This window comes from Phasianus colchicus, chromosome 3 (genome assembly GCF_987193195.1).
Source record: "Phasianus colchicus chromosome 3, bPhaCol1.hap1.1, whole genome shotgun sequence".
NCBI lineage: Eukaryota > Metazoa > Chordata > Aves > Galliformes > Phasianidae > Phasianus > Phasianus colchicus.
Window position 1 is genome coordinate 13,091,698 of NC_143438.1, and position 14,682 is coordinate 13,106,379.

A 14,682-nucleotide genomic window follows, 5' to 3' on the forward strand; every position below is an offset into this window, starting at 1 on the left:
GCTTTAATAAGTATACAGTGGAATTATACAGTGATTTATTTTCATAGTCTAATGCTAAATTAGAGATATATGCAAATAAAGGAAAGGAAAATTGAAATGAATAGTAAAAATAAAGCCAAAATAAATTTTCTGAAAGTGACACGTAAGTTTATTCAACAGTAAACTAAATAAAAATAAATAATTTCTGTAATAAAACAAACCCAGAACTACTAAAACGAGAGGAATCATAGGCTAAGATGCTAGTTTTTCTGAATAATGTGATAGAAACCCATCCCTGTATTCAGAAAGTAGTTTACGTTCTATTCCAAATATTAGTCTTGGTGAAGTGAGGAATGAACACTAAGCTTCAAATCCATTGACTTCTGTAACCTGTCTGGGAAAGTACAATTGCATTTTAATCTGTACTTTAGTACACTACCTACTTGAGCCCAAGACTTTGCTTTTATTAGAAGAAAAAAATCTCTTTACCTTATATTTTCTCCGTGAAAATTTCTAGAAGTTCCATCCTCTTAGTTTGCATATTCTGAAAATAAATAAAGTGTCAGCTGATTAGACTTCATGCCTGATGATATGCTTGAGCAGACCAACGTGCTTTTAACAGGATGTTTGGAGGGAGTATATTTGTTCTCTCCCACCAAAAGCACATAATGAAATTTTTGTTGCTTCTTTAATTACTGATGTAATTGGTTGCACACAACCTAGATTTCTGACAGACCACAAATGGGGTGCATTTATACAGACCCATGCAGTGAGACAAGGTTATAACTTGGCTCATGCCCAAATGGGAAGCACAAGCTGCCCTGTGGACATGGAGGCAGACTGTGTTTCTCATCAGTATGGAAAGCTTACGTCATTTTTCAGTTACGGGGACCATGATGGCATTTGTTTACCTAAGTGACTCCTGTGCCAGGTACAGTGCTGCAGGAAGCAGGGGATGAATGGAATGGCTTGCTTTCAGGCTTCTGCTCAGGGTACAGCACTTTCTGTCTCTGGTTTCTGGGTGGGGTGTGCCTTCAGCCACTGTTTCTCTGGTTGCCAGGAGGGACAAAGAAGATAAATGAAATGGCAGAGCATTTCAAGCCCTCATTCAGGCTGCAGTTGCTAGGTGTTTCTGGTTCCCAGATCGGGTGTGTACCATTTCTGTGGCTCCCAGAAGGGACAATGAAGATAGATGACACAGCAAAGTGCTTCAGATTTTTAGTTCAAGCTTCAGTGCCTTCCTTGCTCTAGTACAAGGTTCCCCGATACCTGTGAAAAAGGAGGAAAATGCTTAAGCATGCCAAACTATGTGTATTAAAGATCTGAGGGTGAGATTTCTTGCAAATATTATTTTTTCCTTATGCAGATATGCTTGTACGTCAGCAGCATCTAAGAGATGGTCTCAGAATACTAATTGTTATCTAAACAAAGGGAGTCAGCACCTTTCATCACTGCCTTTCCGGGAGTAAAGTAGAAGAGAATTAACTTAGAAACAAGAGGTTTAGAGAAGAACATGTAGCTCTGCTGCACCTAGCTGAGGAAAGGAGGCAGGCTGGAGCATGAGGATGAAATCCTACTGAGTGGTGACAGTGGGAGCAGCAAGACTAGGGATGGGGAAGGAGATAGAGAGATCTCTTGCTGTGGGCAGAGGTCACCGCAGTAACTGCCTCCTGTACATCTCAATCTTCTCACCAACAGCAGATTACTCAGTTTTTCAAAGGCAGAGCAGGGAGTGGAACCATGGCTGCAGCCTTTGGAAACTGTTTCACATATTCCTAAAACCATCAGCTGAAGAGACAAAGCAGCAACATTTTCTCCAAGTTCTTTTTTCCTTTTCCTTTTACAAGACACCCAAGGGCACAGAGAAACAGTAGAGCATAAAGCCTTGCTTGCATTGTAGCCATTCAGACTGAACAGCAGAGAACAGCTAATGGCTAAGAATTAGACTGCTCCCTGTGTGTATATGTATGTGTGTACACAAATTTACACACACACACTGCAGAATTAATATGGATGCGCTTCATCATACTTGCATTCTTTCTCTTAAACTCATAAAAAAATTGTTACATCTGGTTGCCAGTTTTACCTAGAGGCATAGTGAATTAAAGTCTGAGAATTAGATATTCTGCTCTATTTTGAAGACAGACAGTGTTAGGGAATAGTATGAACAGACTTGACATTTCTTCAGCCATAGCAATAACCTAGGCATCCCCTGCTTCTCCCTGCAACCTTGCACCACACATTTGCCTGTGCTGATACCTGTCTTTGTGAGGCTGTGTGATGCCACCTGGTAAAAGAGCACTAGAGAAGGTTGTATTTGACTAAAATAAATTCACTGACTCGGTCACCTTACACTTCCAGAAACAGTGGCAACTGAGAAGGTGATAGGCGTAGGTGAAGATGGCTCAGTGGACCAAGGAAATACAGTGTGCAGTCAACCTCTGATGTGCTAAAGTTAGGTAGGCATACTCGTACTGCTTATATTTTGAGTCTTGGTTTACAAGCATTTAATGTCATTGGTGGTCCTGAAGGAAGAGGAGAGACATGCCAGAAAGGTACTTCCACATTTTGGCAGCTTTAGTCACTTTGTTGCCTCAGGAGGTACAGAGAACCTTGCCCTGTGATGTTAAGAGAGCCAGTGAAGGGAATTTTTCTGTCAGAGCAGGTATTATCTTTTTTATGTGTTTGTAAAATACTTGACGCAGGAAGGGTGGGGTCTTCCTCTGATAGAAACAGCAAGAAGAATGGAGCACTGCAGGAAACCTTGCACTCAGCAAGAAGAGCTTAATCTCATTAAAGGGACATGAGGATGATACACTGCGTAAGCTGATTAACGTTTACGCAGAGAACATTACTACTTTTGAGAGATTTTGAAAAGGGTGCCTATTTATAGTGTGAGGAAGCTGAAAAAAATACCCAATAACTTCTTTTAAAACACCGATAAATAAATAACTAGGTTTAAAATCTTGTTTACGTTTGTGTCCAACAGTTCTCCAGTAATTCCAAATAGAACCTGGCACTTAGAAATTGTCTTTCTAAGCATTTCTATAGGTGGTGTGGTTTAATGGAGTAGAAAACAGGAAGATAAACAGTCAAATTACTTCAGAAATACTTAATTGAAACTTAATTTAATGCTCCTGAAAGGCAGTGGATTAACAAGATTGAAAATTGAATTATTCATTTACGGAACAAGAACTTTCTGCACAGAACCAATGACGTCTTTTCATCTGATTCCATGAACAGACTTCCACAAAGGACAAAGAAAACGTTAAGATGAGAAATATAGTTTTTGCTTCACACAACAATAGCAGGTGGTACTTCTTTGTTTATTTGGGGCTGAAAGGAAGAATCTGGTGCCGGCGATATTTACCTATTAGTCTCTGAATGGAAATTACTAACTTGTTTCATGTTGGGTCATATAGAAAATCAGCAGATCAGCTGAATTTCCTCAGGGATCTTGTTACTGACTTATGATGAATTTCAGTTGGTGGCCTATAATCCAAAGGACCAGATCTCTTAGAGGTTTGGAGGACATATATATATATACATTATTTTTTTTTCCCAAAGCAGTATTTGTTTCTGATACACGTAACTATTTACAGTTGAGGTTCTCCTGTAATTTTAAAGATGAAATCAGCTATTTTTTCACACAAATGTATAGTCATATAATCGACTTGGCTTTGTTTTCAAAGGTATCTTCAAAGGCATTTTTTAATGGGCAGCACTGTCTCTTCTTAGCTTAGTTGTGCACTTCAAAAAGGGTAGTTAGAGCATGGTCAAACAAGCTCTGACAAATCTAGCTTCTGCTTTTGCAGTTTAAGAAATTACTGCCCCCAGCTCTGTGTTCCACCTCTCTCCCTGAAGTTACCAACCCTGCACCAGATTTTGTAGAGAATTGGCTGAAACATGTAAATCCATTCTCTTTTGCTGTCTTTGTTTTGAGCACACTAACCTCCAGTGGAGGACTGCTACAGCTTAAACTAATGATGCCATTTTTGTCATGAATATGAAGAAACACAAGGCTTGATCACAGTAAACATCAAGACATCTGTAGGTAGGCAAATCCATTAGTACATGAATGGAGCCAGGGAAACTTTGTCAGCATGAGGAAAGGTCAGCTCTCCGTTGACGTCTGTATGTCCACCCCTTCTGCGATAATAACCTATACCTATAGGACTGTATTTCTTTTTTTTTTTTTTTCTGGGACATTCTCTGGCACAAAACATCCATTCTAGCCGCAGGTGAAACATACAACTCCCAGCTAAGCATACCCTACCTGGATAAAACCCAATGTCTGAAGCTGACACTGCTTTTATACTGGTGCTTAGTGACGCTCAAAAAAACACCCAAGCAGGAAAGACCTCTAAAAAACCCCAACTTCTAAGCAGTAAATGTAGAATTTGGGGAAGAACCTTGGAGCTTATTTCCCAATTCATGGGCATAGATAATTTGCATTTAAATGACTAGGCTTTTGCTCATGAAGAATTTGAAGTATAGCTCATGATCCAGGCCAGGTGGACAGGTAAAATAAAGTCTGTTAAGTGTGAGAACTGTCACTCAGCCTACTGAAGCACACTAAATATTTAGATAGGTAATTACACTGTTTACCTTAATCAGAAAAGGCTTGTGAGGCTTTGAAAATATCCTTCTGTTTTGCAGGCAAGATATAAAATGTTCTCTAATGGGAGTGAAGTTTATGAGGGGAAAAATGTTTCCTCTGTGTAAGGATATTTGTGAGAGGAATTTCAATTGAGGGTAATTCATTAACAAGAGGGTGTCTAAGCATTCCTGTATCTAGTTTTCACCATGTGCGAAGATATTTTTAAATAAAAATAACTTGAAATATTAATAGGTATATATGATCAATTTGCTGAAATACGTAAGTGAAGCCTCAAATATGCTTTATGCTCATGCTTCAGGCTTGCCTGCTTTCACATGTGTCATAGAGTCATATTAACTACTGTGGTTTGCTGTCAATTGTTGGCAGCAGGCATATTGCTCACTACATCCAAATATGACATTTCAAATCGTTATTTAATCCATAAGGAAAGGGGTGATTGTCACATCTTGATATATTTAGTATTGGGAGATTGATAAAGGTTTGCTGTGCAGCTCTTAGAAATAACAGAATGTTATTGAATCAAGTGAGGCTCATGCAGGGTGTGCTATTGCTGCTGTAAATTAGAATTACAACCCATACAGTGACAGGCCCTTGGTGGAATTGTATCTCCGGTTATCTTTACTAAGCTGCTGGCCTGAAAAGGTATGCACATTATTTCTGTTCCTTACACTTAATGTATGAGTAAATTACGTGCTTGTCTCTCTGTGAGACCCTGAGATCCATGAAGGTGTAAAATATATGTTGAACTGTAGTCTTAAAAGGTTGGTCAGTATGTTTTGACTAACAATTTATAAAATTGCAATATTTTTTTCTTTTCCAATTTTGACATTTCAGTACTTTTTCTTGATCCTTTTTTTTTTTTTTTTTTTAATAGAACATTACGATGTGACACTTTTCTTTCTCTTTCTAAGCAAATATGTCCTATGCTATTTTACTTTCTGTCTTGGTCGGTATGCTTCTTGACTATTAGTGTCCTGTAAGAACTTAGAGGATTTATTTCAATGAAGTTTTGCATTGAGACAGACATTTTTGGCAGATTTTAGGTTTCTGCAAAGTTTGGAACAAAGATTTGACTAAGCAAGAAAGACAGACCCTTATAAATCCCTCCCTTGAAGGAAAGGGGAAATGTGAGCACAAAACCAGGTAGACTTGACAGAATCCACATCTAAAATCAATCCTGAGATACAAATCCAAAGAAAGCCTCATCTGTGTCTGCTGTTCAGCCACCTGTTTGTTTTTCAGCTTTTGCTTTCCCTCTTCCTGCTAAATGTCTTTCACTGCCATAATGCCTAGAATCTGATAGTCAAATAAAATGATAGAGAAACCCTAAGGATTCATGGCTAGAAAAGGGGCAATCCAGCTCCTTGCTGCTATCTTCCCTGACCCTGCTTCTAGCCACCCTGTAATTCCCTTTCCTGATGCTGATTCAACTCACTAGCCTCAGAAAAAAAATAATTTGCCTCCTTGGTGTGTTTTTTTTTTTTTTTTCCCTGGGTTTCTGAGTTTGGTCTGTTTGGTTAAAGTCCCACAAGTGCCACAGCTAGCATAAGTGCAAGAACTTGTGAGGCATAAGCCATGAGCTGAAGGACTGACTCAATTTGATACTGAATTTTATTTTAAGTCCACTTTAACCTCTACCACAGATTATCGACGCACAAGTTTTGTGCAGTGCTGGTGTTGAACCTGAGGTTAATCTGACCTAGTTCTAGAAACTCTTGTTTCAATATGAGACATCCGTGGCTGATAAAAGAGTGGCCCACAGAGGCTCTGTCTATTATAAAAGAAAGAATATTGGAAATTCCGAGAAGGAGATGAAAAGTCATACCAGTCCCACTTAGAATCATAGAATTATTTAGATTGGAAAAGATCGAAAGATCTGCCTAAATCATCAAATCTAACATTAACCTAACACTGCCAAGTCTGCCACTAAACCAGGTTCCTAGGCACCTAGTCTACATGCCTTTTAAATACCTTCAAGGATGGTGACTCAACTTCTTGCGTGAGCAGCCTGTTCCTTTCTTCACAACCCTTTCAGTGAAGAAATTTCTTCTAATATTGAGCCTAAACTTTCCATGGTGCAACTTGAGGCCATTTCTTCTTGTCTTACTGCTTGCTGCTTGGAACAACGGACTGCACACACTCAATCTCATCTGAAGTAGGTGTGAAGTGTGGTAAGTTCTCCTACCAGCCTTCCTTTCTCCAGACTAAATATCTGCTGTTCCCTCAGCCACTTTTCATGACACTTATTTTCTGGATCCTTCAGCTACTTTGTTGCCCTTCTTTGGACACACTCCAGTACCTCAATATCTTTCTCACAGTGAGGGGCCAAAACTGAACATAGTAATTGAGGCACGGCCTCACCAGAGCCCAGTATAGGGGGACCATCACTTCTCTGGTCCTGATGGCTACACTATTTCTGACACAAGCTAGGATGCCTTGGATTTCCTGACCACCTGGGCACACTGCTGGCTCATGTTTGGCTAACTGTCAACTGATACACCCAGGTCCTTTTCCGATGGGTAGCTTTCCAGACACTCTGTCCAAAGTCTGCAGTGTTGTATGGGATTGCTGTATACCAAGTGCAAGACCCAGCAATTTGTCTTGCTGAACCTCATACGGTTAGCCTCAAAGCATCAGTACAGCCCATGCGTTTGTTACAGACTTCTACACAGAAGGGGCATTTCACTACATCAGAGAGGTGGCCAGTGTGTCCTCTATTACCTATCCACACTACTTCACTTATGCTAGATTGTTATTGCACCTGAAGGTGCCATGGCCTGCCAGTATTTTCATACGTGCTGCACTTCAGCCCCAAATAAACCAAGTGAGCTGGCACAACCACATATCTCATCTTCCTGCTTTCCTTCATGGCAGCTGCCTCTGGAATATGCTGAGGTTGCAGTGGGAGCGTGGCTCTTATTTGTGCTGGAGTGGTAAAGCAGTGCTGCATCTGCCTCTTGTTCCTCAGGTTCATGACTCAAGCTGATGATTAGATCCCAGCCTATTCTGAGAAAGTTATTGCCCAGTAGATGTGTCAGTGTCGATTCTGGAAACGATTCTTTTGTGAACAAAAAGCTGGAAATGCTATTAATGGGAACATATTTCTTAGAAACTGAAAGAAAATAATAAATGAGGATGAAAGACCTCTCACCGTTACATACACACTAATCACAACTGCAAAGGCTTAATTAAAAAGCCACAAAGTTCTAGGTAATATTTAAACTAATGAGATCAGCTGAAAATTATAAAGATTATTCTACAGGAAAACTAAATGAATATTTTCAGTATTGGTAAAAATATTTCCATGTGAAACACTTCAGTCATTGACATATTTGACTCACAGATTGTGATGAGTATTTAGTTAATGCTTAGCTTTGACTCCTATAAAATAGCGGTGGCAGTGATTTGCTGCCTTGAACAAACCAGGCTTTAATTTGTTCTGGGGTTCGTTACTATTCATTAATGTGCATTTCTATTCTTAGCCTGGTTTCTTAAGGTAAGAGGTTCATTGGTAACACACAGTATGTGTTTATATGTGTGTATCCATTTCTTACTGTCTGTGTGAATTTTGAGCCTGCTGATTATTTCAACCAATGTCTTCAGAAGGCTGTTATCACAGAAATGAATACCCTTTCATGAAAACAGGCAAACAGAAAGAAACACTCGCTATGTGAAAGAACAGAACATGAGTTCAGCCATCACTACATCCCTATCCATAGAATTACTTCACTCAGGTAATTGGAGGTGAGATCTTCTTAGGCACCTGAGAATCAAACCAGGATGCAAAAATCTTCAAGAAGCAAGGCTTTTACCATTCACAGAACTAGTTGTTATTATAAAGACACTAAGCTGGAAATTTTTTGCTTTTCATACAGTGTACTCTGCAGTATTTGTGTACTACTTTATCAGTAATACGTTGTTTTCAATTTACTTATGCAAACAGTGAATTCTGTTATAGTTATTTTTGTAGCTGAAAACTATGATTGCCTAAGTGAAGCAGCATCCAAAACAACCACACCATACTGCAGAGAAACATATGATTGTGAGTGCTCCATAAAACATAACTCACACAGAACAAAGAAATCTTTTCAAGTTACAAAGCATGATATGAAAGTTGGATTTCAGCACTTTGTAATCAAGCACAGTGTTGTCAAGTTAGTGTTAAAAGAGATACTCTGAATGCCAGAAAAAAACAAACTGCAGCAGCATGAAGCTCATGAAGGCTAAATTTCCCTGCTAAGAAGCAGTGTGAATTAATTTGTACTGCCATGGCCAAAATTATTCCCATATTCAAACTAGCTAATATAACCCTTATTTGGGAATCTCAGTGCTGCACTGACAGTTGTCACTCCTATCCGAGTCCTAGTAAACAAATATAATAGGGTAAAACATGACCCATTTCAGATATCACTTCAGCATCCTAACTTCCTGGATGAGCTCTGTATTGAAGATGCTTGCACAGAAATCTAGGTGAAGACTTCTGGTCTCCAACGTGTTATGCAATTCTGGGCAAAATGGGTGATTATATTCATTTCAAAACATGAGACTCCCTTTTTCAATGACGTGAAATTTTCCTGAAGGAAGCCTATCAAAATTTCCCATTATTTGTGTCTAGAAAAGAATGTCTCTCCACTGATTTCTTTTTCAGTTTTATGAAAATTAGCAATATCTAATAACAGCATTTTTTTTCTTAATTTGCTGTTCACAACTAATCTTAGTTTAATACATTCAAATGTAACAAACTGTAGAATTATCTACATGCATATACTGATGATGTCTACCATAAAGTGCATGTATTGAATTTATATTGCCTCAATTAAGTATTTACATTTTTCCCATAACTTTTCATTTGCTGTAATGCATCTGTCAATGAAAATATTTTACTGTGGATATGCAAAGCAGTTTACAGCATTTTGCTGTAGTGAAACGAACACACAAAAAAATTTGCACCAGTTAGGATTTACAGGACAGTATACAGGGGACAGTATAACAGTGCTAGGTTCATTACCTTACTGAATACTCAGTTGTGGAAACACTGCTTGGTACCTAAGTCTTGCCTGAAGCCCCTGTCCCTTCTGACATAATGTTCACATCTCATTTTTGCCCAGTCAGGAAAACTGTCTGCTCCCCATTCTAATGAGTCTTTATGGGTATAGAAGAAAGAATATGCCAGTGGTTGGTATGGCAGCCACAGGCTACTTCTGTGATCTTGAGCATTAGAGGCAGAATTGTTAAAGAATGCAGGTAAGTAGTCAGTAGGCTTTCCAGAGACACTTAAGGGCCTGTTTGCCACAGAATAATAGGAATTAGGCACCTGGTGTTTTCAAATATCCTGACTCGGTGCCTATGGCCACGTCTAGACTGCAAAGCAATGCATTCCAGGGCTCTCTGTCTCTGTACAGACTGCCTTCCCATGGAAACCAAGGCAAAGGGTGGGAATAAGGTGATGTTCCACTTAGAGTCTGCACTTTCACACAGTTTTCTTGCATCTTTAAGCACTTGAACAGTTTTAAGCTTCTAAACAAGGTGTCAAAGCACCTTAAAAATCAAACTCTTTATTGCTTTGGGACTTGTTTCCCCATCAGAAGGGCAGAGACAATATTTTTTTTTTTCTTATGTGGTCATTATAAAGAAAAATAGATGAATGATTTTGCAGAGCTTCAAAGCAATATAAATCAACATGCCCAAGGAAGTCTGTGCAGTGGCTGTACTAACAGGAAGGGAAGACAGGTTAAGGTAGTACCTGTCCTCCCATTAGCATGTAGCATGCAATTCCGCGTTCACTTTGCAGTAATATTCCTCCCTGAGATGTCAGAAACGGATGCAATCTTCCCAGAATGAAATGGTGTCATTAACAAGCTGCTTCTGCATGTCTTTTCCACCTCCAATGGTTATAAAAATTCTCACTGACAACTGCACACAAACATTTGATCTACCTTGGATCTCCATTTCTCCAAAAATAATGGCCAACTTATGCCCAGCATGTTCGGTGGCTAAGCTCTACTTTTGCACTGAACTGTGGGAGTTATTTATAGCTATAAATGAGGATGATTTTTGAGAATACTGTCTCTATAGAAACTGGTGGTGGACTAGACCAAAGAGGTTTCTTAGAGGAAATTCCCCTGCTCTTTTTCCTCTGTAGATGAAGCCAGAAAGAGCTTGAACTCCTTGTTGGCTGGTAGAGGATGCGTTTGGCATATAAATATATTATTCATCTCTTTTCTATGAACAAAAATGTAAACATTTACAATTGACAATATTTACTTAAATAAAAATCTTTCTTCAACTACATTTCATCTGGGTCCATGTGTTGACTTCACTTGCATTCCAAAAAACCAAGGGAAATTCCAGCATACGCACACAAAATTACATTAAGATGGTGTTAGGGTTGCTGATTCTCATTCCTAAATAACACAAAAACTAAAAGTACAGGAAATCCTGAGTTAGGGCTCTTTCACAAACTTTAGACATAATTTCCTTTTTCATACATAATACTTCCTCCAGTGCTGGTGGAATCAATTTGTGGCTGGCTGTCTGGCATTGGGACAATGAAGTGGGAGCAGAATACAGCAAATCTGCGCAGACTCACTTCTTTTCCACTTACTTGTGAGGTATTACCGTAAGGACAAATCTTTCAGGAACGGTGATTTTGAGTGCTTAAAGCTGAGATGTCTGAAGTACTCTGATTTTTGAAGATTGCTACCAGGAAGCAAATTAAAAATCATTTTAAAAAATCAGAAAATTCTACACAGAGTAGGAATCTCAGGAAGAGATGCACTTTCAGGTAATTGTCAGTCCAGGTCAAACTGCCCACTCTGGTTTTAAGATTTTAACATCTTCCTGATCCCTAATAATTCAGTGTTCTCAAGGCACCTCATGAAATTGAAGCATTACAATAAACATTAGTCTTTCCCTGAGGGGAACTCCTGCTGTGAAAGATAATACTAAATTGCATTAGCAAGTTTCCTGTTGCCAAAAGGGTCTGCATTATGGGTGCAATCATTAAAAACCATCCATCTACTGAGGTGCTATCAGTTTTAGGGGCTAGCTGCATATTTTGAGGCCTGCAAGTGAATTGCGCTTGCTGCTGTGGAAGGAAGCAATAAATGTCTAGATGCTGATAGCAACATTCCTCGCTATTTTAGAACAGGAAGTTAAAGAGCAGCATGCAGCTGAAACTGCAAGGAAAGTTCCAGTAGTCACTCTGAATTTGGTTACTGCTTGGGAACTTGCCCTGCTTTGCCAGGGCAGTGCTGCAACTCACGTATGAACCACCATCTTGTGGTTTTTTTACTCTCAGTTGGAAAAAAAAACAAAAAACAGCACAACAAAAAGCATGCTATGCTACAGCATAAAATAGTGCAATAGCAGAGCTGCAAGTGAGACCCACCACTTCGGTAACATCTTTCTATCTCAAGTGATACCAGACTTTGAAGACTTTCCTTAACAATATAAACTCATTTATAGAGCTAAACTAAACCCAATTAACTGGACACCAACAAACAATTATGTACATTAAAAACCTTCTGTTCTTGAAGGTCAATAACCACCCAGACAAACAGTGGTACTGAAGTCATTTCTATTTTACTCTGCATTTAAGATGATGCAAAGATGCAGTGGAAGGGATGGAAAGAGTTCTGTACCCCTGCCAATATGTGGCCATGCTTCCTGCATACCATACCTAATGGAAGTGTAAATACAAGGCAGACAGTTCAACTGGCTGATCCAGTGAAAAATTAGTTCTGAAGGAAATAAAAGAGTTCCTTGGGTCGGTAAGCTGTGTCAGGTCACACTTGAGGCAGTATCTTTATTATCATATACAACAGCTGGGGGATAGAGGAGCAGAACAAGACAATGCTTCTGGCAGCTGCTATCAAGGAGTTCCACAGCTACAGTATGGAGACTCACCCTCAGACTCACCAGGGTGATGGTGCAGTTTGGCTTAAGAACAGCGGGCATCCTCCTCTACATGCATAAATGAAAGAAGAGAACTATGAGACAAATGAATCACAAGACCAGCGCACTGTTACCTGGCATGCTGAAAGGAGGCTGTGGCAGACCACTGAGAAGAGCTGGTCTCAGGGTGGGAGATCTTAATTATGTTAGCAGCAGGACCTAGCTACAACATAGATGAAACACTTGACAGAGTTAAAAATAAGCACTGACTTTGCATTGGAACAAGAAATACACTTCAAACTAGGGCAGAATTTAGGAAAGACTTGTCTGGAGCCTGAAGTATCCTGTCTCTGGCAGGAACAGAACAACTACATTTTGCAGAATCTCTGAACTGCATTTCTAGTGCTCTTCCAATCATCACAGAACTGCTCAGTAGTTTGGACAAAGAAAATCTGTACCGATGTCCACCCCAGACAAAAAGAAGGAAATAATTTCACTATGTCATCCATGCTGGCTATTTGTTCTAGACAGCCATTACAAGAAACAGCAAGAAATATTCACTTCCAGTGCCATCCTCTTGTCTTATTTTGGACTTTTTCAGATGAAATGGATTGTGCTTCATGAATGTTTATCTCTTTCCCTTGATAGTAAATGGAACTTAAGGTGATTATTTCAGATGCAGCTGTCTGTGTTTCAGGCTACTGAAATTAAGTGAGCTGCAATCTCATCTGAGGCTGTCACCTTCTGTCCAGCTACAGATGATGAAATATATGGTACTATGATCCAAATATTGAGGGGTTAATGTTGTAAGACTCAGAATTATTCAATTTTACAGTTTCTGTCACCCTGTTGCCTTACAAGCTTTCCCTATCTAGTTAGCCTCATCTCAATCTCAACGTGTCAAGACAAAGCCAAAGGCAGCTCATGTCTCTCTTAACTAAGCCCTTTAGAGACAGCAAAAAAGCCCATATTTTCTGGATTGCATCAGCAGAATTTTTATAATTATAAATCAAAGCAGGTTCAGTTCAGTCACCCCTCTGCAACTGCCCTGTGTATTGTTCTGCTGAACTTAGACCTGCAAGTTTGAAAAAGCCAAATGTCTATTGGTTTCCTAGGAATCTTTGTGAATCTCATAATCAGGGAAATGTCCTAACATTTACCTTTAGTAGACTGTCATTTAATTTAAATCTTCTTGCTCTAGTCACAGTTTCCTTTACAGCAGTAAACAGCCACTCCTCTGTGTTGGTACTTTGATGTTCCGAACATTTGATGCAATTATTACAGACTGTTCAGTACTTGGTGATTCAGGTAAATCTGTTTGGATCTTCTAACATTTCTGTGCCAAACTCCCCCACAATCACAGAATCATCAAGGTTGGAAAAGACCTCCAAGATCACCCAGTCCAACCGTCCACCTGTCACCAGTATTTCTCACTAAACCATGTCCCTCTGTACAACAACTAAATGGTTCCTGAACCCCTCCAGGGACAGTGACTCTACCACCTCCCTGGGTAGCCTGTTCCAGTGCCTGACCACTGTCTCAGAGAAGTGAAATTCTGTCCCAAACAGAAAGGGACTATCTGTAAGTGGCTGAAAACAAGCTTGAATTCTGATAACTGTATCATGAGGAAATGCCTTCTATTTTGGAAGTTAACTTCAATTGTTGTGTGACTAGAAGTGACTTCATAACATGCAGTATGAAACTAAGACCTTGTTGAAGTCAGTGGAGTTTTGTCATTAACTCACAGGATGGGATTTTACCCACAAAGCAGTAACGATATGTCTTACAAAAACCTTAATTATTAGTATTGTTTCTATTTACAAATGTTTAAACCGTTATTAACATTAAGAACTTTTTTCTTATATATTTGTAACATATTACTAGAGAGAAAACACAGGGAAAATGCCATCTGATATATATTAAAGATAAGTAACTCAGATGACCCACCACAGCATTCTAAATAATTGTGAATACTGTGTGTTTTACTGAACTCTGGTTTTCTGTTGGGTTCACTTGGCTATCTTTACCTTGAAAAAGCTCTCCCAGAAGCTGAAATCCAGTTAAAAATGTATATATATATATCTTTTTTTCACTTACAATCACATTTTCTCTGACCTATACGAAATTTGTCAGTAACTCTTGGAGCTGTTACAGTCTTACTGGGTTTAGAATCCCTCTTGGTAGCA

General features: G+C 39.2%; 1 long non-coding RNA gene across 2 annotated transcripts in view; it reads right to left on the reverse strand.

Annotated features, from left to right (window-relative positions):
* Positions 1-208: 208 nt before the first annotated feature.
* Positions 209-14,682, reverse strand: part of LOC116226422 (uncharacterized) — a 135,905-nt gene continuing 121,431 nt past the window's right edge. Inside the window, exons 3-5 of one of the 2 annotated variants that reach the window (XR_016465006.1) lie at positions 1,136-1,248; positions 891-1,028; positions 209-523 (exon numbers count right to left, since the gene is read on the reverse strand). This is a non-coding gene — a long non-coding RNA (uncharacterized LOC116226422). Of the gene's footprint in view, positions 524-890; positions 1,249-14,682 lie in introns of both variants that reach the window. The other variant, XR_016465005.1, reaches the window with a different exon arrangement.